Source organism: Sus scrofa, chromosome 15, assembly GCF_000003025.6.
Source record: "Sus scrofa isolate TJ Tabasco breed Duroc chromosome 15, Sscrofa11.1, whole genome shotgun sequence".
In the NCBI taxonomy this organism is placed as follows: Eukaryota; Metazoa; Chordata; class Mammalia; order Artiodactyla; family Suidae; genus Sus; species Sus scrofa.
This window is the reverse complement of record NC_010457.5, coordinates 5,047,931-5,073,887: the sequence shown is the minus strand read 5'-3', so window position 1 is coordinate 5,073,887 and position 25,957 is coordinate 5,047,931. Positions and strand designations below refer to the sequence as shown.

Genomic DNA, 25,957 nt, shown 5'->3' with positions numbered 1-25,957 from the left:
TAAGAATCGCATGCCTTTGTGTGCCTGGGGTAGGAGGGTGGAGGGAGAAGGAGTGTCTATCAAATTTAATAAAAGAATGGGATCACTAGATGAAAATAGCCTGGATTCTTTCTAGGTATTAACTCACCTCCGATAATGAGGATGTCTTTCATCCATATGATTGTCCCCCCCATATCCTCTTACCTGCTACTCCTTTCCATGGTGGATTAGAGTTATTGAAGTTCTTTGACGTAGAAGACCACCCAGGTCAGCCATCCTGGAAAGGGACCATGATGAGTATGAAAATAAGCCATCTATGACAATAATAGCTACTAGTACTGTGATGGTAAAAGGTCGATTGTTATCACCACTATTTTCTATTACTATTAATAATGTCATTGATAACACTCCTACTGTCACGGCTACTACTTCAACAATGATTACTTCTACAATTCCTAGTACTACTGTTAACTACTGTTATCTTCTACTGTGATTAGCTTCAGGTAAGCATCTTCTTGGTGCCAGACAATATACTTGGCCCATTAAATATAATCTTCTATATTTATTTAATGGCACCACAATAGACATAATATATATATTTAACATTTAAAGTGGTTAAATGTCTTGGCCCCAAACCATCCAGATATTAAATGTTTGAACCAGATTCCAATTTGATGTTAGAGATTTCAAAATTCATGCTGTATCCACTCCACCTTGCTGTTTCCCCATGGGAAAGTATCTTAGAATGCTCTTTGTGATTGCATTTACATTTTATTATCTTATATGTGCAAGAAATCTCATTTAAAATTATTTATATTTTAAAATATTTAGACAATTTCAGGAAGCACTAAGACAAGAATTTCTTTTTTATGAGCCATTTGAGAGTAATTTGTCAACATGATGCCTCATCATCCTTTCTGTGTACTTCACACAAACAAGGGTATTATTCTCCTCATAACCAATGCAATGATCAAAACAAGAAAATTAGCACTGACACATTACTGCCATTTAATCCTTAGCTAAATTCAAGTTTTTCTAATTGTCCCTATAATGTCTTCTATAGAAAAATAAATTAGCTCAGAATTACATGTTGCATTGAACTACCATATCTCTTTATTCTTCTTCACTCTGGAATTTCTTCCCTGTTCTTCCTTGATTTTTCTGACCTTGATGCTTTTGAAAAGTTAGAAAGCAGTTATTTTGTAAAATGTCCCTCAGTTGAGGTTTGTCTGATGTTTCTTCTAATTAGATTCAGGTTATGTCTTTTGATGAGGATATCACAAAAATGATGCCACATTTTCCTAATTGCATCCTATCAGGTGGTACACAATTTAGATTTATCTCATAACTGATGATTTTTACTTTGATTATTGACAAAGGTGGTGCCTGCCAGGCTTTTCTTCTATAAAGTAAATTTTCCCAGCTCCCCTTGTAATGAATAAGTACTTTGTAGGGAGGTAGTTTAAAACCATATACATTCCCTTTTTTTAAACCAAACATAATTTATTTGTGATTTCCTAACTTACTGAATAAGTTATATCCTATTACTGTCATTATTCACTTTGATGCTGAAATTATTCCCAATTTGTCCAGTGGTTTCAAACTGGTTTATGGATCCTTTTGATCTGATCTGATCGTTCTATAACTTTTTGTTTGTGTGTGTGTTTTTAGAACAATAAAGATCTTTTAAATTTATAAATTCCCTTCTTACTTCTAGAATCAACCACTTCTCCAAGGAGTTTTGGTTTCCCTCAGTGGGGAGACAGTAAGAAGGCATGATTTGAGCACTAGCTCTGTTCATTGTTGCTAAAGTTTTACTTATCCCAAGCCCCTCAATAGACAGAGCTAAGCAAGCTATAAATGAGTGGGAGAGAGAGAGAGAGGAGAGAGAGAGAGAGAGAGAGAGAAAACAATTTACCTTTACAGTTATTTATTCATGTATCTATATGCATTGAAAACTTCAGGGTTTATTCTAGTTTTATTCCTTTCCATGTTTACAGCTCTCTTCTGATACCTAGATGGCTTTATCCTTAATGTAGATACTTATTAATCTACTCCTTCAGTATAACCAGTCTCCCATCTCCAGTCTTACACAGATGCCCTCCTCACCTCACTTAGGCTGTGATCCATGCTAGGCTGCTCCCCTGCCCTGTGTAGAAGACAACTTTCCTCTCTCCTCCTCTCATATGGCCAGTAAATCAACTTATTCAAGTAAAAATACAAGGAACATGTCCATAACTTAATATCTGTAGCCTATATTTTGTTTTTCAGTGCTTTAAAAGGAGCTGATTTAAGTAGTTTTATATTTAGATTCGATTAAAGAACAATTCTTCACTGTGATACATATTCAGTTACATTAGTCTGGGACAAGGGTTGACCCTGTGGCCTAAATTCTGCTTGTAGCCTCTTAATGCAGAGTCCAGTAAGCTAAGAATGGTGTTTTGTTTGTTTTTGTCTTTTTAGGGCCAGATATGTGGCATATGGAGGTTCCCAGGCTAGGCGTCAAATAGGATCTATAGCCGCCGGTCTATGCCAGAGTCACAGCAACGCCAGATCTGAGCCATGTTGTGACCTACACCACAGCTCCTGGCAAGACCAGATCCTTAACCCACTGAGCGAGGCCAGGAATTGAACCCACAGCCTCATGGATGCTAGTTGGGTTTGTTAACCGCTGAGCCATAATGGGAACTCTTTGTTGTTGTTGTTGTTTTTACATGTTTCAAGAGTTGGAAAAATATATATGTAATGTATATATGATAGAGACCATTTGCGACCTGGAAATCCTTTATTATTTAATACATGGTTCTTTACAAAAAAAGTTTGCCAACCCTGATCTGGAGTATCTGACTTCTCTGCCAATTGGCAGACTCACTTATCTGGACATAGTGAAATAAAATGAAATGTTTGTGAGTTGCTTTAAGCCTCAAGGACTCTAAATAAGTGGCAAGGAACCACTGAAATTGCCATTTTACCAAAACAGAGATAATGCACAACTTGAAAAATCATCAGTGAGAAGAAGATGGTTCTAAGGATAAAATCTAAGTCACTCCACTCCTTGTCTTAGATTAAACTTGCCAAGCTCCATTAGCCTCTGATTTGCATGGCCATTAGCGGCAGGCTGGCCTCCAACACTATTTATTTCAATCAACATCCTCTTATGTAAACTCCTAATGCTTGATTATATGAGCTTGTACAAGTGCAGAATTAATTGAGTATAACTCATAATTCAAATTCAGCATTAAGTCCATTTTGAACTAAAATATGACTGATAGCAAGAATAGCAGAACTCTGGAGATAGAATACTTTAACAGAACAGAATCATTGTTTCCAAGTTACATGCCAAATATTAACAGAGTGGGAGGGTCAATTACCACCTTGGACTCATAGTATCCACTTATAAACGAACCCTGTGTATTTGGTTTACTGCTTTGTATTAGAAACCCAAAAGCCTTGCTCTTAGAGGCAAAACTGCATTGTCTAGATGAAAAGAAGAAAATCTCATGTGTGTTAATAGGAGAAAAAGAGGAATGTACAGAGAAAAACAGTTCCAAAGCCCCACTAACAAAGTCATCCCTGACAGAGTGTCCTTTCTTCACTGTCACAAGAGAAAGAAAAGCTGTGCTCAGCATTGTTTATAAATTTAAGCACATCATTTCTGTTTTCTACATATTCTGACTTCCTTGATTCAAAAAAAAAAAAAAAAAACCTCTCCACTAGAAGAAAGATTTTAAAAAGCTTCAGTTTGTTTTTCAAATTTTCCTTTCTTACTCAACCAGTACCCCTGACAGAGGTACAAAAAGGAAAGGTAATGTGTGGGGGGGAAACCACAAAATATAAACAATTTTTGCTGTGCCATGAATTCATATTCTACTCTTAGCTTATATTCTCATTTAAAAGCTTGGGCTAAAACGTGAGTTCCAGTGCAATACTCATACAAATTGCATTGAAAAATTCAGGTTTCATCACTCTCTAGAGCCTCTCTGGAGCCATATTAGTATTTGAAACTTTGCATTTTTAAAAATATTTTTAGAGCTGTATGAAATTTCCCTTCCCAGGCTAGGGGTTGAATCAGAGCTGCAGCTACAGACCTATGCCACAGCCATTGCAACATGGGATTTGAGATGCATCTGTGATTTACACGGCAGCTCACTCACTGAGTGAGGCCAGGGATCAAACCCTCATCCTCATGAATGATGGTTGGGTTCGTAACCCAATGAGCCACAACGGGAACTCCCCATATTTGGCACTTTGAAACCCACATTTGATGATTCTCAAGTCTACATGAACTGCAGTCACTTGATTTGATAAACCGGGAAAACCAGGACAGAAGAGAAACTGGAGAACATTAGCCAGTCCAGGAAACAACTGGTGTTTAGTGTGTTCCCTACACACTGAGACTGGAATCTTACCTGAGTGTATGGATCACTGCTGCCTGTGCTCTTCTTTAATAAGGTTAGAGAAAGTGCTAATTCACAATTTTTGTTCTCTATGGCTCAGAAGAAAAATTCTGAAGGTGCTGATGATTTGAAAGAGGTCCTGAAGAGAATGAAGAAAACATAAATATATATATATATACATACATATATACATATATATATATATATACACCTCACTCAACCGCCTTGTCTGCGTAATAACATTGAGCATGACTGTCACTCTGAAGACATATTAGCTCATTTAGGTAATTAGTGTGAGCAGCATGTTTCCCTACTTATTCCATTCAATTATAGGGTTCTCACTTTGTCATTACTGGAGTGTCTTAATGTGACTTGTAATTAGTGTAATTACAATCCAATGTTAATTATATCTGCCACTTAGACATAATTTTATATAGTAATGGTCTCTAATCTCAATAACCTTATTATGTTGTTTATTCAAACAGGAATTAAGTCTTCTTTCATGCGTCAAATATGGAGATTACAAAAAAGTACTGCTTGTGTCATTTTGGTAGTTATGACAAGGGAATCTCTGAAATAGCAAAATCATATTTCAGACAATGTCTGCATGTGCAAACAATTACAGCAGTTCCTTCCTGTTTCCAGAAATATGCCTGTGTATCTCCAAATAACTGTGTGCAGAGGCAGTTTGCATCTTGACTTGCTCATGAATTTGGGGAAGAACTAATATGTATACGTCTAAAAGAAACCTATCACAGTAGTTCAGTTTATTAGTATAGCAAATACACTCATCACTGACCATTTAATGGACCATTGCTCTGAGTAACTAACCATTGTATACAATGAAATAATATCACCTCACATTTGAAGAGCACATTATCTTTTAAAGTGCTTTTCAATATATTATTTCAGTTAATCTTGAAAACAACTTTGTGGGAGTAGCAATGGCAGGTATCAGATAATTTGAATAGATTGGGGAAAAAATAAAGACCATTGGCCATGTTCACTTAGCAAGGGTAGAGCTGCTAATCAAAAGGCAATTTAGCAGAGCAGTTAATAGCATGGGCTCTAAAGCTAGATTTCTAGGTTTTGAATCCCAGCAACTCCACTTAGAAAGCAAGATGCTTAACCCCCTCAATTCCTCAGTGTCCTTTTCTGCACAATGCGAATAACAACAGTATCTACTCCAGACAGTGGTTATAAGGATTAAATGCGCAATATAGAAAAAGCCTAAAACAGTTCTTGGCACAAACCAAAAACTAAATAAATATAGGCCACTACTATTTTTACTCTGAAGAACACTCTCATGTCTTGATTTGTGACTTGACGTTCTTTTTTTCGCCATAAACCACATTATTCCTTATAGGTTGGTTTATGCTAATTACTAAGTAAAGGTTTGATCTCTATGCTGCATGATTTTGTGTACATATGGCATATTTGTTTAGGAATAGATAACCCTGAACCAGTACTATCTAATAAAGCTAAAATAAAGCATCCTTTAGCTAACTCAGCTGTTGTAAGAAGTCAATACTCTGAAGTTCCTTGGGAAAAGATTCAGTGGTTTAATGCTCTATACAAACATCAACACTTCATATTACTGACATATTCAGAGTGCTACTTCTTGTGACTCAAGAATTTCATGAATCCGGAGTTCCCGCTGTGGCGCAGTGGTTAACGAATCCGACTAGGAACCATGAGGTTGCGGGTTCGGTCCCTGCCCTTGCTCAGTGGGTTAATGATCCGGCGTTGCCGTGAGCTGTGGTGTAGGTTGCAGACGCGGCTCCATCCTGCGTTGCTGTGGCTGTGGCGGGATTCGACCCCTAGCCTGGGAATCTCCATATGTAGGGGGAGCGGCCCAAAGAAACAGCAAAAAGACAAAAAAAAAAAAAAAGAATTTCATGAATCCTCAAAAACTTAACAGGGTCAAATGTAATAGCAAATGCAAAGTATTATTTGCATGAATACTACATAGATGTTAGTTTATGCATTTAATAAATCTTAGTATATGCAATTTTTAAAGTACTTAATTCTGAATATTACAATTTACAAATTTTCCTGTTGAGCTTTTTTTTTTTTATTTCTTATAAGCTCAAATTATTTTTCTAATTTTCCAGAAACAAAGAGATTGTGTAACAAGTTTTGAAATGTCTTGGCCTTTTTGGACTTATGACCCCTCCTCTGACAAAGGCTGCAATATGGGCATTCCCATAATCTATTCAGTAATAAACAAGACGATGGTTTTTGCTGCTAACTTTTCTCAGTTAACAACAACATTGAGGCACTGTCATGTAGTATCTGGCTATGAATTTTTAGACCACTTTTGAAGTTCTCAGGTAGGGGAAATATTACTTCTTAAAGTGTGCTCTGGGCTCCAAGAAAACTAGGCCTTCTGGAGTTTATAGTAGTACAAACACAACTGGTTGGGAAATCTTTGGAATGTGCACAGCTGCCAGAGAACTGGTCATTAAATATTAACCAGCAATTCTTACGTTTTCTTTTACTTATAATTATTTACATGCGGTGTTGGGACATTTTTGGTGAATAGGCAAAAAACACTGAAAGATATCAATTTCTTCATCTTCCAATCCTTCCAGTAACTACAAGGACCCAGGTTTAGACATGAAGCTTCAGTTAAATGTGTGGATGAATTCTTGCTTCCAGATCAAGCTTTCACAATGAAGCATCAGTCATCATGTTTTAATGCTCTCAACTGCACGAAGACCATAGCCACCTCAAGCTACCCTTGGCTTGAGTACTCACAAGCCCTTTAGCCTACTGGACATGCTCCAGATTAGACCATGATGTCCTTCAGATGGCTTCTCTGAGGGTCCCAGTCCCCCCCACTATTGATGGAAGCATTTCTCCACAGTGCTACTGGTGAGCAGCTAATGATGTGGAGGCAATAACCCCAGCAGGAAACCAACAGTGGGGGCAGGAGGCCATGGTAACAAATGTCCTGGGTCAGAGGTTAGTGACATTCTTCCATTCTTTGTTACCTTTAATTGGTCAATTAACCACCTTACATCTTACTTTTCCCATGAGAAATTATCTCCCCACTCAATCATTTTCCAAATATTCTATGAGGACATAATACAAAATTAAATCATATTTACCAAATACTCTATGTTCCCAGAAAAAAAAAAGTTACTAAAAATGATGATTTTATAGGCAATGGAGTTACATGAGAAGTCAAAACAATGTTCGTTTAAACTGAGGGCAAGAGCTTAGAAATTTATATAAGTAGCCATTTTAAGAATAGGTACAGTAGAGCTTTGGAATCAAATAGTACTTGGTTCAAATTATGCCCCACTATTTCCCAGTTATATGACCTTGGGCTAGTTACTCAACCTCATTAAGATATAGATAGATAGATAGATAGATACATACATACATACATACATACATACATATATACATACATACAGATACATAGATGGATATATGTATATATGAATCATTTTGCCGTGCACTTGAAGATAACACAACCTTCAACTAAGTCAACAATCAAATAAATTGTAAATCTTATATATTTAAATACATTTTTAAAAAGATATAATCTCTTTATCTGTAAAGTTCTGACAATAACAGAACTTATCAGGGCTGTCGTGAGGATGGCATGAGGTAATGAATGCAATGTATGCAGCAGGTTCTGGACTCAGAGCATGGTAGCTGTTATGGAGGAGGCCAGGATGAAGAGCATCAGTTTGATGCCACTTGCAGTGGGAAAAAATTGGAAGGTGTGCAAAGATACACAGAGAAACCACGGAAGACTACTGTCCAGATAAAGTAAAATGATATCTAATATGTGGATTTTTGCAGTGGAAATGGTGTCAGGTGAAAAAATTCAGGCTAAGTAGAGGAGATTTCATCAAGCTGACTCTCTGATGGATTTAATGTGGGATGTGAAAGAATCCAGGTTTTGAGACTGCAAGTTGGGTGAATAGTGGTGTGGTATAGCTGTGGGCAGATAGATGTTGGTGCTGCCCAGACCCTTCCCTCCTGCATTCATCCAGGCACTCATTCCTTTAACTTCTGGGAATGTTGGTGGCTGGCTGTTCATAGCCAAGTCCCTCCCCAGAAATTGCTTTCTGGTAAAAGTTGCAGACTTGACCAAAGGTGAAAAAACTTTTCAGACACAGCCCCTATCCAAACAATGGTTGATAATGGGCTATAAACACTTGGCCTCATTAAAATATGGGACAAAATTCAGAACAATTCTATAAAACACCAGTCCAGCTAAAGAGCTCTCCATGGACACATGTGAAGCCTTTTCTGTGTAATGTGGCTCAGCTTCTCTCACTGCCCAAGTCTTGCTTCTTACCCCTTTACTGGTATTGATCTGGAAAGTCCTACTGATAACCTCCTTTACACAAATCTCTGCTTCAGAGTCTGTTTTAGGGTATCTAACTGAAGACAATTTGGGTTTGCGGTGGCCCTTTTAGGCAAAAATCTAAAGTGGGATTTTGAAACTGGATCTACCTGCTGGCAGGCTGAAGATGCTAACCCTGACATTTATAGACATTGATGGGTAATGTGGCATGCTAAAGTGGTACAACTGTTAAACGTATTATAGATGGTGAACTGGCATGAAATACTGGTGGGAGGAAATGCACTGGGTTTTGCACTAGCTCAAGTAACTGAGAGGTTTGGGACTATGCTTTGGATGACTCTTTCTGGAAATTGTGAATGAAATGAACAAGTTAATGAAATTTTGAGGTTACCTGATTACCAAATTAAAAAAAAAAAGACATAAAAGCTAAGGGACACTTTTGACAGAATGTATAAAGATATTTATCAACAAAAGCTGAAGGGTAGAAGAGGTAAGTATTAAACCCATAACTACAGTGGAAGATTAACAGAGCCCCAGAGAAGATGCAATTCCCAACCACAGCAGATCTGGTCACCACAGTCCAGGTTCTGATTGAGAAGGAGTGGGACCCTATGAGGTAGGAGGGGGGATGTCTGAGTTATGGTACTCAAAATTCTTGAATTCCCAGATTTCCCTGCAAAAGTCACATCTCCTCCCTGTTAAAGGTATGTGCTTCCACCTGCTTAATAATCATACAAGGGTATCTACCTTGCAAGAAAGGGTGGGGCGGGGGAAGAAGAAGAAGAAAGTAGTACATCCTGAAGGAGCTCCAGGACACAACCAGCATATCCCAACAAAAATGGAGAAGGAATACTTAGGGATAGATTCTGAGAATGCTGGGATGGTTGAGGGTGGGGTGGAGGGTGCAGAATAGAAAGTTGAAAGGGGGAGAATTTATTGATAGAAAAGCACTATCTAGTGATGATAAGGTTTAATGTCAAATCCATATTAGTCAGAGTTCAACGAGAAGCAGAACCCTTAGAAATGTCTATCTGGCACACACAAATATATGCACATGCATATCTATAGATACACTTATAGATACAGATGTATATACAGATATAGCTATGGATATCTCAAATTTTTTTAAAAAATTGACTTACACAGTGATGAGGGCTGGTTAGGTATATTTGAAATTCTTAGGGCAGGAAATCGGGAAGGGAAGAGCAAGAACAAAATAAAATTCTACCAGCACATGCCCACACTGAAATCCAGAATTACTTTTCTCTATGGAAGCTCTATCCCTGCTTTAAAGACCTTCCAAATGAACAGTTCCCTTACTTAAATTCAACTTCTTGGGAACTTTAATTACATCAGCAAAATTCCCTCATAGTGATGCCTAGATTAGTGTTGTTAGTTAAATACTGCGGACTTTAGTAAAATCTAGTTTTGACACATCAGAAAACTCATAATTAGTGGTTTCTGATATATAACACCAAAAGCACAAACAATAAAGTAAAAATAATTAGATAAATTTGACTTCATTAAAATGAATAACTATTGTGCTTCAAAGGATATCATCAAAAAATGGAGAACACAACCCACAGAATGGAAGAAAATATTTGCAAATCACATAATTAAAAGGCAACTTGTATCAGGAATAAGCAAAGAATTCTTAAAATTTAATAAAAAGAACCCAATCTAGGGGTTCCTGTTGTGGCTGGAAGGTTAAGGACCCGACCCAACATTGCCTATGTGAGAATGTGGGCTCAATCCCGGCCTCGCTCAGTGGGTTAGGGATCCGGCAGTGCCTGAGGTCTTGACTTCTCAGAAATTTAAGCAAGTCACATAATTGCTACACTTTTGAACATACTAAAATTAGAGATCATATCTACCCAATCTCACAGAAGGAAATAAGATAATTTATGTGAAATTGCATTCAAATGTAAAGCACTATAAAGGGTAAGATATTAAGTTAAATAGCAGTACAAGGCACTTTATCACAAAATGACCATCATTGAAAGAGACAAGTGTTTAGGAATTCAGGGTCAGGAAAAGCTTCACAGAGGATGTGGGACTGCTGGAAATAGGTGGCATTGACAATAGGAGGACATTGGACAAGGACAAGAAATAGAGTAAAAACTTAATGTATCAAATGTCCTCTTCCCTCAAATATGCTATTATTTAACAGGGCAGAAGAATTGTGGAGAGAATCACACATCGGCAGAAATAAAATTACAAAGGAGGATGAGGATCAAATGTGAATAATAAAGTAATATAAGGGACACACACTCATATACATACACAGAATATATACATTAGAGTGCAAACTTGAGATGAGACAAGAAAAATGAGAAAACCCACCCATCACCCAGAATAATACGACAGATAGTAAACCTCTGGTAATTTTGTCTGACATCCTTCTATAAATATTCTTTGTTTATTTAAAAAAACTTGTCCTTAATCTTTGATGTATTGTATGTATTTCAGTATGTTGTGGTATTTGGTAAATGGGCAGTACACAGAGAACAAATATTTAATGAACCAAATTGAAATTTTCTGACTCATTTCTGTATGATGTTTGATAAAATGTTTTGATTTTTCTCTCTTTAAATTTTAAGTTTGAAATGATTCGATTGTTCCCATAGGGTTTATTTTGCTAAGCTAAGATCATCAGAACTTTGCATTTTTTTCATTTCTTCTTTAGATTATATTGATTTTGTAGTTGAAATTCAGTCACTTATATTGACTTTTAATAAGTATATATTGTTTTTTTAATGTAACAGTCTTTTTATTTATTTATTTATTTATTTTTGTTTTTTTGTCTTTTTGCCATTTCTTGGGCTGCTCCCGCCGCATATGGAGGTTCCCAGGCTAGGGGTCCAATCGGAGCTGTAGCCAGCAGCCTACGCCACAGCCACAGCAATGTGGGATCCGAGCCGTGTCTGCAACCTTCACCACAGCTCACGGCAACGCTGGGTCCTTAACCCATTGAGCGAGGCCAGGGATCGAACCTGCAACCTCGTGGTTCCTAGTCAGATTTGTTAACCACTGTGCCACAACAGGAACTCCTATATATTGTTCTATTCCAATTTTTCTGAAACACAGTTTGCTTCAGACTGATAAGGGGAATTATCAATTCCTTGTGTGGGTAGAAATCTAATGGGAATTTTCTTATTATTTTTTAACTTACTAAACAAACATATAGTTACCATTTTTAGAAAATTTATAAAGTATAATAAAAAAGCTAAAATCTTTTATATTATATAACTTATCAATAACCATATTAACAGACATAAGTAGAATAAATGCATTTTAGATATGAAAACATGCTGACTGATAAACACTATGAGATGTATTTTTTTTACCAAGGCAGTAGCAGTATAGTCGGTGGGTTCAAAATTAAAGCATTTGGTTGAATTAACGTATTCTCATATCTGGGGGGTGTGTGTGTGTGTGTATGTGTGTGTGTTTATAGAGGGGGGTAGGTAGGAATAGGTTGATATTCCCACCTACTGCAGATGAATGATAAGTAGATAGATAGATATGAATATAGAGATCTATCTATACATATTTAATAATAATTTCCTTCATTCCTACAAGAGAAATAAACATGGGCTTCGTACTTTTGTTTGACAGGTACATACAGATTAGCCTTATATCAGAAAATAATCAGGAAACTACTACTTCAAAAAAGATAATAAGTTAGAATGGCTTTTTCTGATAATGGGAAAAAGAAGTGTGTATACATGTATGCGTAACTGGGTCCCCATGCTGTACAGTGGAAAAAAAAATTGTGTTGGGGAAATAACAATAAAAAATAAATATATATATAAAAAAAGGAAAAAAAAAGAATGGCTTTTTCTTTCCATAGCATTTGAATTTCCTGAAGTTACCTGTGAAAAAAAATGCAAAGATCTATCCATTCAAAATGGCCCTCTAATTTCAGATGAAGAGATATTGAGAAATGGTACTTCTGGGACCTTCAGAAATCTCACCATTCAGGCAGCTGCCTCTTCCTTCAACCACAAAACTGACCACAAAAAATGCATTCCATTTCAGACAGACTCCAAAATAATCAGGCATCACTAGAACCAATTAGGAATCCTGCTTTCATTTTCACACTTGGGCAGAATCAATCCTACAGTGGCTCAAGGCATAGTTCCATGTGTATTATGTTTCATAAAGCTTTTTATGTAGCTTAAACAAAATTAAAATGAATATCAAGGTCACCTGAGAAGGGGAAAGAAATAACAAATTATGAAATACAAATTTTAGGAATATTTAGAGGGGGAAAACAACTATCCTAATTCCCTAATGAGGTTAATAGGATGATTGTGCACATACGTGTATAAGAGTACATGTAGATGTGTAAGAGCCTATATATATATGTATACACACATAACAGCTTAACCCCTGGTCCATCACAAACTGATAGACTTGTCTCTTTTTCATACTGTGATTGCCTAATTTACTTTCCATGACAATCAAAGTACATGTCATCTTGTCATCCTTGAAAAGCCATAGGTCAGTGAAAATATTCTCAATTCTCTCTCTCTCTCTCTTTTTTTTTTTTTTGTCTTTTGCCATTTCTTGGGCCGCTCCCGCGGCATATAGAGGTTCCCAGGCTAGGGGTCGAATCGGAGCTGTAGCCGCCAGCCTATGCCAGAGACACAGCAACGCGGGATCCGAGCCGCGTCTGCGACCAACACCACAGCTCACGGCAACGCCAGATCGTTAACCCACTGAGCAAGGGCAGGGATCAAACATGCAACCTCATGGTTCCTAGTCGGATTCGTTAAGCACTGAGCCATGATGGGAACTCCTCAATTCACCACATTCTAAGGAAGCTCCAACTCGCTAAGAAAGGAAGATGGGGAGTTCCCGTCGTGGCGCAGTGGTTAAGGAATCCGACTGGGAACCATGAGGTCGCGGGTTCGGTCCCTGCCCTTGCTCAGCGGGTTAAGGATCCGGCGTTGCCGTGAGCTGCGGTGTGGGTCGCGGACGCTTTGGATCCCGCGTTGCTGTGGCTCTGGCCTAGGCCTGCAGCTACAGCTCTGATTTAACCCCTAGCCTGGAACCTCCATATGCCGCGGGAGCGGCCCTAAAAAAGACAAAAAAAAAAAAAAAAAAAAAAAGGAAAGGAAGATGGTATTAGTAACAACAATATCTAGTGCCTCAATTGCACTATGATAAGTGCTTAATAGATATTATCTTTTTTAATTCTCCCTGCAACATTATAAGCAGAAAATAACATCATTCTTACTTTAGAGATGGCAAGACTAGGGATCAGACCATTTAAGTAACAGGGAGAAGGTCACGAAGCTAGAAATGGTGGAAGTAAGAGTGAAACACATGAGCACCTGAGTCCAAATTTTTAACTGCTGTGTACAGTTGTCTCTGTTGAGAAGAGAAGGTAAATAAAGCTCTATTACAAACATCCCTGAGCTACAAAGATGGCTTCTATCTAAAAATAATCAAAATACTTTTTAACATCTGATGAAAATAAATAGAACTATCTGTGTTGTGATGGAAAATACTACATTTTACTCACAGCCAGTATACTGAATTTTCTGGTTAATAAATTTAAGAATAGGAGTTATACATAAGAAATATGGTAATGAACTATATCTCCAAATACTTTTGAATTGATGGTTTTCAAACTCAAAACCTGAAGGCATATTGCTCAATGTAAACGTTCACTGTTTCCCCATCCTTCCTTCGACCAGTCAAAAAAAAAAAAAAAAAAAAAAGAAAAGCTTATTGAATTACCTTTAAAGTCAGACTGTGTTAATTACTGGGGTTTCTTTGATAAATAAATCAAGGCTTCTGCTCTTAATATTATAATCTAGTGGGAAAGACAAGACAATAAAAACGATTTCAATTATCTATAAAGATATATAAGTTTTAAATATGAATAAATAAGCCTGGCCTTTCAGAGGGGGTTCCTAATCTCAGTTTTTTGTAGAGAAAATTATAGAAGAATTCATGTTGAAGTTCATTTCTAATCTAAGATCCAAAGGTAATGACAAGTTAACTAGTTGATATGAAACTACAATGACAACTAAAAAAGTCAGAAGTGATAATTATGACATAAAACTCGATTAGAATGAACAAACTCTCAACAGAAAACCAGCTTAATACATAAACAGGCAGTCTTCAGAAAAAGAAATCTAAATAGACAATAAACATATAACAGAAATGTGTACTCTGACTCACAATTAAAGAAATACAAATCAAAACAAATATTCAACCGTATTTCACAATCAGATCAGCAAAATGTAGAGTTCAATGATAATGCTAGCAAACATATATTTTGATCAAGGGCATGAAATTTAGGGAGTGCAACAAGCAATAGTTATGAAAACTACAAATTAAAAATGAAGGAAACTTGTCATCTTACTCCTAAGAAATTAAAGCCACAGCTACTCCCAAAAGAATTTATTCAGATATATATTCAAAAATGTTCATTGAAACATGTTTGCAATGGCTAAATTTGAAAACAATGAAGTACCTATCAATATGTTTCTGGTTAAGTAAGTGTTGGCAAGTCCATTTGTTTGGGGTGGAATTATGTCCCCCCCTAAAATTCACCCATTGAAGCCCTAACCCTTAGTACCATATGACCATAGGACATTTAAAGAGGTAATTAGTTAAAATGGGGTCATTAGGGTGGGCCCTAATCCAATATGACTGCTGTCCTTATAAAAAGGGATTAGGACACAGACAGCACAGAGAAATCACTATTTGAAGATATGGAAAAGAAGTTGGTTATCTGCAAGCAGAGGAGAGAGACCTTTGGCAACACAGTTCAGAATTATCAAAATAAAGTGGAGGAAGAGCATCCATGGAGCTGAGACCTACAGCTCTGAAGAGGAAACCTCTCTGGGATGATACTGGTTCTTCTAAGCTAGGAGGAGGGACCCTGTGGATCACAGGGCCACACAGGACCAGCCAAATTATCCATTAGGCAATGTAGGCACAGTGCCTAGGCCCTAAATACTTTTAGGAGTCCATGAGAATGTTTTGGTTTGTTTTAAACTCAGAAGAATGAACTTTTAGGTCAGTGAATTTTTTTTTTATAAGTAAAAGATTAATATATATTGTCTTTATACCAATGTCATCATAAAATATAATTATAAAAAAAAATTCTTATGGTAGAAGAATCTGTCAAAGGCCTAAGTGCCCAGCACCCACAAAATTTATTCTGAGGCCCTTCCCAGATTTCTAAGTGGTTGCCTGAACTGGTACTTGTATCTCTGAGGAGGTGCAAAGGAATGGGTACTGGGTGTGTTAGAAAACTGAAAATTGTAATCAACTACTGCTATTGAAATTAACTGCCATTATCAATAGAAAGAAGTGATGCTAGAGTGAGAGATGGGACAGGAAGCAAAGAGAAATAGGAATAGAAGGAAATAGGGATAGAAAGAAAACAGGGAAGACACTTTATCCTCCAGCCTCCCATTCTCCTTCTACTGCTATCAGCAAAGATTAATGGGCAGTCAGGGAAAGAGGTGGGCAGCACATGGAAAGGAAAAACGTAGTTCACAGAGTTCCAATTCCAGCATCATTAAGGAGTATAGAAGGGTTGAGCTGAAACTGAGACAATAAATTGCTGGCACACCCACACACATTTGTATATTGTAATATACAAATATTAATAATAATGAGATTATTTTGTATGTGTTAATATAAACAATATCCAAAAATATACTATGATGTATTAAATTTAGATGCAGACTAGTAGTGAGTAGAACAGGATAATACATAATAATAAATAAATAGAGATAGATAACTAAGTAGATAGATAAATATTTCTACTCCTTACCCAGGAAGAAACCCAGCAAACTTTAAGTGGAGGTTAAATTTAAGGAATTTGATTAGGCTGAGGATGGAGGCTTTCATTTTCAGTTATTTTCTATAGCATGTGAAATTTTCTTAATTTGCCTTTGTAGCTTTATTAGTTTGCTTTAATATCAACAGAGGTTATTTGGGTAGCTGGATTATATCCCTTTTTATTTCCCTTTTAAACTGTATGCATTAAAAATTAAATACTGCTATTTAATGAGGGCAAAGTTCTAAAAAGTTGTTTTTTTAGGAATGTTTCAAAGAGATACCTCTATTTAGTGTTCTCTTTGATTTCATTCCCCATCATTCTCATGTTCTACTCCAATGAAACAGAACTCTTAAGGAGTTTTTAAGTTTTTAAACCATGTCTCTAACTCATCCTACCAGTCCTATCTTTAGCTAACTCCAGCTCGTCCTCTATTCAAACTGTTCAGGATAATACCACTTCCTCAGGGAACCTTCTAAGATTTCCTGTTTATGCCATTTACCTATTACATGTTTCCAAAGTCCCTGAATTGTTTTTTTGTAACACTCACTACACTTCTATTTTGCTGTTTGTTTAATTACATTTTCCTTAATAAACTATAAGAAGCACTGTGATAGCAGGAGATGTACTTCCCTGATACAACTAGAAAATTGACTGGCTCTCAGTAAATAATGGGATGATTATGGATAGAGGAACGGATGCATGGACTAATGAATATATAACCATAAGTTGTTTATCACTTAGCTAAGAACTTATGTAGTCATTTAAAGAATAGAAGAAAATGTCTGCAGAACTATGAAATAATGTTTGCTTAAGGGCTAAACTAATTATATAATAGATTAAATATAAATGGATATAGTGATTAACTGTCTTGACATCAACTTAGGGAAAGGGAAAACCTACATAAAAAGCTAAGTTTTGTTAAAATTCAAAAAAACTACTAGTGTACAAACACGGAAAGATTTACAAACAGAGTGCAGATTTTCTTTTTTCTTTTTTCTTTTTTCTTTTTATGGCCACACCTGAGGTTTATGGAAGTTCCTGGCCAAGGGTCGAATCAGAGTTGCAGCTGCAGGCCTATGCCACAGCCACAGCAATACTGGATCTGAGCCACAGCTATGACCTATGCCACAGATTGCAGCAATGCCAGATCCTTAACCCACTGCGTGAGGCCAGGGATCTAACATGCATCCTCACAGAAACTATGTGGGTTTCTTAACCTGCTGAGCAGTTAAGAACTCCAAGTGCAGATGTTTTAAACCTATAGCCTATCCAAGGAAAGGATGAATCTAAGTTTAAAAGATGGTCTCCAAGGCTTTTAGAAAGAAAAAAAAAAAATGAGTGAGTTTAAAAGTAAGGATATCTGCATTCACCCAGAACTGTTCAAGAAAGAATGTGCAGAGAATAGACTTGAGCTCAGATCACAAGTTCAAGGCGTAGGGATGGTCTCCTAAGGCTTTTCACCTTAAAGGAGTTGTATTTAATATGTAACTAAATTCATTTCACTATAGTAAACAGTATTTTTATTACATTTATTTATCATACTCAAAACATGACATATTATATTACAAAGTTCTCATTGTGGCTCAATGGGTTAAGAACCTGACCAGTATCCACAAGGATGGAGGTTCTTTCCCTGGCATTGCTCAGTTGGTTAAGGATCTGGCATTGCTGCAAGCTGCAGCATAGGTTGCAGATGCAGCTCAGATCTTGTGTTGCTCTGGCTATGGAGTAGGCTGGCAGATGCAGCCCCAATTCAACCCCTAGCCTGGGAGCTTCCATGTCCTGCAGGTGTAGCCCCAAAAAGTACAATATATATATATTACATTCTGAAAAGAAGAAATACATTATATACATTAATCACTAGAAAGGCATATTTATTATTGTACTTTAACCAATAGTAACTTTAATTATGCATCAACTTATAATGGTTTGGGATAGCAAGAATTAGTTCCCAAAACCTTGCCAGTGTTAAAGATATGAACTGAATTTAGCTTCTGGTCTAAAAACCTGAGGCCAAAACCCCAGTTCCAGTATGTTCTACCTGAATAATGATCCACACTGTCTCCCTGAACTACATTTAATTAAGCGAATAACAATTGAATACATATTATTTTTCAAATGATATACTGGAAATTAAGATGGACATAGGTAAGAAAGGCATGGTTATTGTCTTTGAATAGCTTACAATCTAGTTGAGAGTATAGACTCAAAAATACATTATTTTAAGTTAATATAAGCAATAATAAGAAAGAGTTACATTCTGAACTCTTAGAGAGCAGAGAGGTACCTAACTCAACCCATTTAGGCTTAGGGAAGGCTTCCTGAAGAAGTGAACAGTTAAATTGACCCTAAATGCCCCAGGTGTTGAAATTATTCAACAAATACTTTAAAGTGGCTATTATAATAAAGCTCAATTAACTAAATGAAAATATGGTCATAATGAGTAAAAAGATAGTAAATATTTAAGAAAAAGGAAATATCAAAAAGGACCAAATGGAAAACTTAGAGCCAAAAAATATAATACCTGAAATAAAAAATTCAGTTAATGGACTTAATAACAGATTAATGGCAACAGAGGAACCAGGTAATGAACTTGAATACTGATGAATGGATATCTAATATGAATGACAGATACATTTTTTTCCTGAGTAAACAGAGCCAAATTATCTATGGAACAAAAATCAAGTAATATGACATATAAATAATTGGAATTTTCCAAAAAGAACAGAAAGAAAATGACAGAAAAATGCTCAGAGAAATAAAGGCCCAAACTCCCCAAAGCTGGTAAAAAAGAAAAGCTATAGATTTCAAACCCAAACATAATAAATTTGAAGAATGTCTCCCTAGGCACATAATAATCTAATTTCTGAATTTCAACAATAAATGAATGAATACCTAAATATTAATATTGTGTGTGTTTGTATTTAAGAGGCTACGTAGAAATGACTTATGTAAGAGGAACAGTGATTAAATTAACTGTCAACTTCTCAAAAGAGGTAGAGTATAATTAAGGTAAGGGCTAAAAAGTCCCCTTTGAAACTGGCAATATGAGATTTAAGAAAGGTCCTATTGAAAGAAATTTTCACAGCACAGCAGGAGTAAGAAGTCAGAGTACAGTGAATTAAACATTGCCTTGTTTCTTAAAAGATGTACATATAATAATTGAAAGCAGAATTATGTTAAGTACCATAATTTAAAACTTTTGAAAGAGACTATAGAAGGGCTCCTATTTAAAGCATTCACTTGTAACACTATTCTATGTATCTCTTACAAATAAACAGTTATGGTACTGAAATGGAACAGCCACAACTGCCACATAAATGTAACTTTCACTACCTAGACACTTAACAAAGAAACAAATGCAAATCTTACTTGTCAGCTACTAAAAAGCAACTGCTTGGACTATGTAATTCAATGTTAGATGTTATCCAAAAACTATATTTTAAAAGGTAGTTAAAATTCTTATAGAACAGTGAGTGACATTATGAAAAAATTATCAGTGAAGAGGAAACTCTCATTGTCCCTTATTGCTATTTAAATGGCTCAGGGTATTTCCTATCCAACAACTGTGGAGGAATTTGCATTTATCAACTTCACCTTTATGTTAATGAAAAATGTTTTGTAGGAGTGTGGTAAGTGGAGATAAGATGGCTAGTGATCTAAGATTTACATCTCTTTAGCTGACATTTTCATTTGTGCTGAAATGGAAATCTTATTTGGAGCTGAAAGCAAAAATACAGATCTACCATTCCCTTTTTATTGTTTTACACCAAAAGATACTTGAAAGACCAAAAATTTATTTTTAAAAATCTTATTTATTATTCAAGATTAAGTTAGTTGTTTATTTTTACAATGTAATGCTATGAAAGATAATAATAGGGATAGAATAGTTAATATTCAATAAATGTCTAGCATATACTATAAATACTATGTTTGATCATATTTAATGATAAAAAATAAATGTAAATACCAAAGCTATATTGAAAATAGTCAAACTGTCAAAACTTTATTGTGTACATCACTCATGGAATTAGAAGTTATAGAAGAGCCAATTGTTTCGCTACTAATTATAGCATCTCAGATCGACTAATATTTATTCCTTTCCTTGGTCATTTTTTATTCCAATAGTCATTCTCAAATTTTCTTCATATGATCACCATATGTCTTTACTTTAACAAACTCTTATGAATATTTCAAAGACAGAAAAAGTGAAATATAAAAAAGTCAATGCCAGAGTTCCCGTTGTGGTTCAGTGGTTAACGAATCTGACTGGGACCCATGAGATTGGGGGTTGGATCCCTGGCCTTGCTCAGTGGGTTAAGGATCCATCATTGCTGTGGTGTAGGTTGCAGACGTGGCTTGGATCCCGCATTTCTGTGGCTCTGGCATAGGCCAGCAGCTACAGCTCCAACTGAACCCCTAGCCTGTGAACCTCCATATGTGCAGGAACAGCCCAAGAAATGGCAAAAGACAAAAAATAAATAAATAAATAAATAAATAAATAAATAATAAAATAAAAGAGTCAACACCTTCTGAAATAGTATCCAAAGTAGTTCTTAATTAGCTTAGTTATTATAAGTGAATTGAAAAATACTTATAATTTGCTGGGATTTTTATTCATATTTATCTACCTTCTAAGATTTCGGGCCTACTGATACCTGATAATGGTTTCAATCAGAGATAAGGCAAAGTAATAACTTCATTATATCTGAATCCAATCAGAAAATAGGAATCAAATCATTACTCTTAACCCTAGAGCTCTTAACCCAAGGGGTGTCTGCCAGAGTAACCCCATGCCTGCCTGACTAGAGGTGAGATCAAGAGCTTTCTGGAATGAGCATAGCTAGGGCTGTCAGGTGGGGGCTTTGCTAGAAATCTACCTTCTGAATGGTAGGGGAAGCCATCCTCAGGGAGGTGCTGCATTTCAGAATGTGATGTAAAGTTACATCAGAATTAATCAGTTTCTTTTATGGTGTAACAAGTTAAGGATTGGGCATTGTCACTACAGCAGCTTGGGTCACTGCTGCAGCATGGGTTTGATCCCTAGATTTGGAACTTCCATATTCCATATGCTGTGGGCACAGCCAAAAAAAAAAAAAAATTAACTAGTGAATAAATAACTTTATTAGCAATCCTGTGATGATTTAAATGACAAAAGAAAATAAATGTGATATGAGTAATCATACTTAAAAGTGTGCTGTATTTACTAAGCATTAGCATGACTTCCATGTCTACTATGTAGTAATGGACCTAATTCATCATTTCATTTTGACTTGACACTCAGATTCCCACCTCTGCAAATTTTCACTGTAAGCAGAAGATATAGCATCAGATTTGCAAAGAATGATGTCAGAGTTCACTATCTAGGACCTCTTAGCCTTGTTCAATCAGCATTTACTCCTGGACCCTGCCCGACACCCCTCAAATAATCATATAGGGTTATATTCCATCAGTGTTCTCATAATCCCAGGGCAAGAAAGCCCCTATTAAAATTGGGAACAAATTCTCAGTGTGTTTGAGCTAATGAGGTACTGACTTCTAGCCTATGACAATTGACCATCATAATGTACCTATTAGAATGCCCTGAGCACAAAATTTTAGAGGAAGCCAGGGTAAATTGGATTCTTAATGGTGCATTTAACAGAAGTCAGTCAATAGAGGTTAACATAATTCTCAGCATGCACTTTTAAATTGCAAACAGTTTTAGAGTGACCATTTCCATAACAAACTGGACTGACACACTACACAATAGGCTTTTGGGTTCCTAGCAGATGGGCCTCCTTTGGTTTTGGTCCTGAATACAGCATTAGTTGAAAATGCATTCAGTTCAGAATAGAATTTTTTTTTTTTTTAGAAGAGCTGGCTTATTGTTTGATTCAAACAAAGAACCTTTTATCTGGTGAGTGACTTGTCATCTTATGTCGATGTAAGCTATGTAAAGAATGACTTTTCATTAGAGCAAGTTTAGCATATTTCCAGTTGTCTTGGTCAGATGGGAAAGTTTCTGGCTGAAATAGTAGAAATATATCCTGAGGTTTATGGAATCCACAAATTGATTCTATGTGGCAAAGCAGTAATAATTATAATAATAATAATAACAATAATGAAAGACTTTTTTTTCTCTTGGCTCCACAAACTAACTTTGCTAAGCAGCAATTTTTAGACACACTAAAAAAAATCCATTACTTGCACAAGAATTTACCAAGTTATACAGGGACTGAATACATATACTCCCTAACCAGACTAGATTATAGTCTAAATTCCTGAATTTCGTTCACTCTGGATTAAAAATATCATTATTACTTAATTCAGCTTTTGCACTTTCCTATAGGCTCTTATATATAATCCTCATTAAACCCCCCAACACCCTTTCCATCACCCCACTCTGAATGTCCTCTTTGCAAATAAATTTTATACTGTTTCACCATGCTCCAAACCATTTTGTATCTTTTATAAGGATCTTGTATGCTCATTTTCTATATTGCCTAACTCTCTCCTGTTTACTGTTATTAGTGAATCCTTCAGCTGGCCAAGAACTTTTAAGTTGAACAAATTGGAGGTCTGATATATAATAGTATAGCCTTGTGAACAAAAGTTATAACTTTCTCAAGCACAGTAGTAATACCCTTCCTTGACCATTTGAGAATCCTATGAAATTCTCAATATTTCTCTTTTCTTTTTCCTTCTTTCTTTCTTTTCTTTTTTTTTAAATAAGGGATATACCTGCAGCATATGGAAGTTCCCGGGCTACGGCTCAAATCAGAACTACAGCTGCCAGCCTACGCCACAGCCAGAGCAACGCAGGATCCAGGCCACATCTGTGACCTACAGCACAGCTCACGGCACCACTGAATCCTTAACACACTGAGCAGGGCCAGGGATCGAACCCATAACCTCATGGATACTAGTTGGTTTCATTTCCTCTGAGCCACAACAGGAACTCAAGAATTCTCAGTATTTCTGACCCTACACATGCTCCTTCAACATAGATGACATTACGGAATGAGGGAAGCTGTTAAGATAACTTCAATTTGACCAATGTTACCATTTTGTATTATTTTACTGCCAAGTAGTTCCCCTAAGATCCATGAGGATATGGAGAAGACCCACCAGAATGACCTTGAAAACATGCATCTCCTTTATTGTTAGTGTCTTGGGCCCAGGAGCCCAGAGATGACCTGATTCTCCCTTGAGGCCATAGCACCTCCATCCTCTAAGGCAGTTCAATCAGCCATATTTTATATGCTATACATTTCACATAGACTTGACTTTGAAAATTAGGACACCAGCAGTGATGCAGCAGAAAAAAAGAAAGATGGTGGAGGAACATGGTCAGTTACAGCGTGATTATTCCATGAATGTATCTTCAAGGTTTACCTTTGTTTTTTATGGCTATTTTAACAAATTTGTAATTTTTACAGTCATAGAATACCAGAATGTTGCACACTTTACACAATGAAATTTGTTTTCTTTTACATTTCCTATTTTATATAACATCAGTTCCCATTTTTCTCCCTTCTCTGATATTTAATGCTGTGTTTGGAATTTATGATGAGAGACACATTATAACATAGGAATCACACATTGTAGTATGAGATGGTACAATTTTCCTTGTATTTCTCTATTCCTCTAGACAAGTTCCAGACTTTTTTTTCTGTTCCCTTTAATATTTACCTATAATGATGTCTCATTTTCATATTGTGGTAAAAAACTCAGTACATTAACTCATTCCCTCAAACATATTTTTCTCACTCAAAGTGCCTTAAAGTGGTTAAAACATACTGAGCCCCATTAAAAAATTCCTCAAAGAACTAGGTCTTTGATGTGAATATCAGCACCTGTTAACAATGGTTGGATACTGGAGAGAGCTAACGTAAAGATGTTTTCTTAGGACCCTGGAGTATATACTATATTACACATCTGCTAATACCTGCTCCAATGCATTAGTGATAAATATTCATTTGTATCTTCCATAAATTACTCCTATCTCTTTGGTAAGAATATCTACTACTTGGGTTGATCCGCCAAAATATTATGCTGCAATTCACCTTCAAACACAGCCCTTTAACCAGGACAGACTGAATTCCTTTAGGTATTTTATTTTATTTTTTATCTTTTGGCCAGGCCTGTGGCATGTTCCCAGGACAGGGATTGAACATGAGCCATAGAAGCTGCTGTGTTGACAGTGCCAAATCCTCAACCTGGTATATCACAAGAGAATTCCTACTATAGATATTTTAAACTCAGTTTCTTTTAGTTCAATGGTTCTCAAATTTAGGGATCATCAGAATCACCAGGACAGGTTGTTAAAACAGGTTTCTTGGTTCTGTTCCTAGAATTTTGAATTAAGTAGACTTGGGGTACAACCCCAAAATTTACAGTTCTAATCAGTTCCCAGGTGATAATGATGATGATTCAAGGTTCACTTCACGGTTTGATAACCTCTGATCTAGTATAAAAGCAAAAAAAAAAAAAAAAAGGAAAAAAGATTAAGAGCAAAAAATTTGTGGTATTGTATATGATAAGTGCAAATTCTAAAAGACTGTGATAAATTTTGATTAGCTTGGGGATTTATATACTTGACTAACAAATATAAACTACCCAGTAGATTTATTTCACTGTTAACTATAATTATAAATTGTTCTGGGTAGTTATATCTCTACACACGATTTCACAGGAAAATCATCAGAAATTTCTTTATATTCCTCTTTAGGGCATTCTCTACAAGGTGAATATTTTATTTTTGAATGCTTTGTGTTCTGTTTGAATTTGCCAACATAAGCTTTTTTATTATAAAGAATCCTGGTTACATCTGTGATTGTGAAATCATTTGGAAATGATGACCTGTTTTCATCCTAGCTGTCAACTATAATACTCTTAATATAACACAGGCCCCTAAAAGGGAAAGAGACTGAAAGTTATTGGGCAATCGGTTACTCATCCTTGCACACCCAATCCCACTCTGAAATTGTACATTTTCCTCTCATGCAACGCTCAAAAGGCAGTTCTTTTACTTATCAATTCAATACCTTTTTGATGTTTTGTAAAATTCTTATCCCAATGTTCGTAACACCAAGCCTTCCAAAGGTGATCCTCAGAAGTCACAAGGTAATTGCTACAGAGTTCATCCTCCCTTAAGGAAAAGTGGAATTAGAAGCTCTAAATACTTTACTCTTTGTTGAGAGCAAGGTCTCAAAGCAGTCTCAAAGGGCACGGCCCTAAAAAACAAAACAAACAAACAAAAATCTTTATTTGGGGAATCTTTAAAGGCAGACATTTAAATGAAGAAAATTTAGAAAATATAGAACAGCATAGGGAGGAAAAACAAATTATCCACCAATTCCACTCAAAGATGAATATGCACTTTATAGAAAAATATAAACAGAACTAGGTTAAAGAGTCCAGAAGAGAATATGTTACTGGAAAAAGTTGCTG

At 36.1% G+C, this 25,957-nt stretch overlaps 1 long non-coding RNA gene across 2 annotated transcripts; it reads right to left on the bottom strand.

Moving 5' to 3' along the window:
- Positions 1 to 25,736, bottom strand: LOC110256947. Of its 2 annotated transcripts, none has more exons than XR_002339030.1 (3): positions 25,552 to 25,736; positions 4,389 to 4,515; positions 1 to 256 (listed from the first exon to the last, which is right to left on the bottom strand). It is a non-coding gene; the product is annotated as an uncharacterized LOC110256947 (long non-coding RNA). The 2 variants fall into 2 exon arrangements; XR_002339031.1 differs by lacking the exon at positions 25,552 to 25,736 and adding an exon at positions 14,458 to 14,535.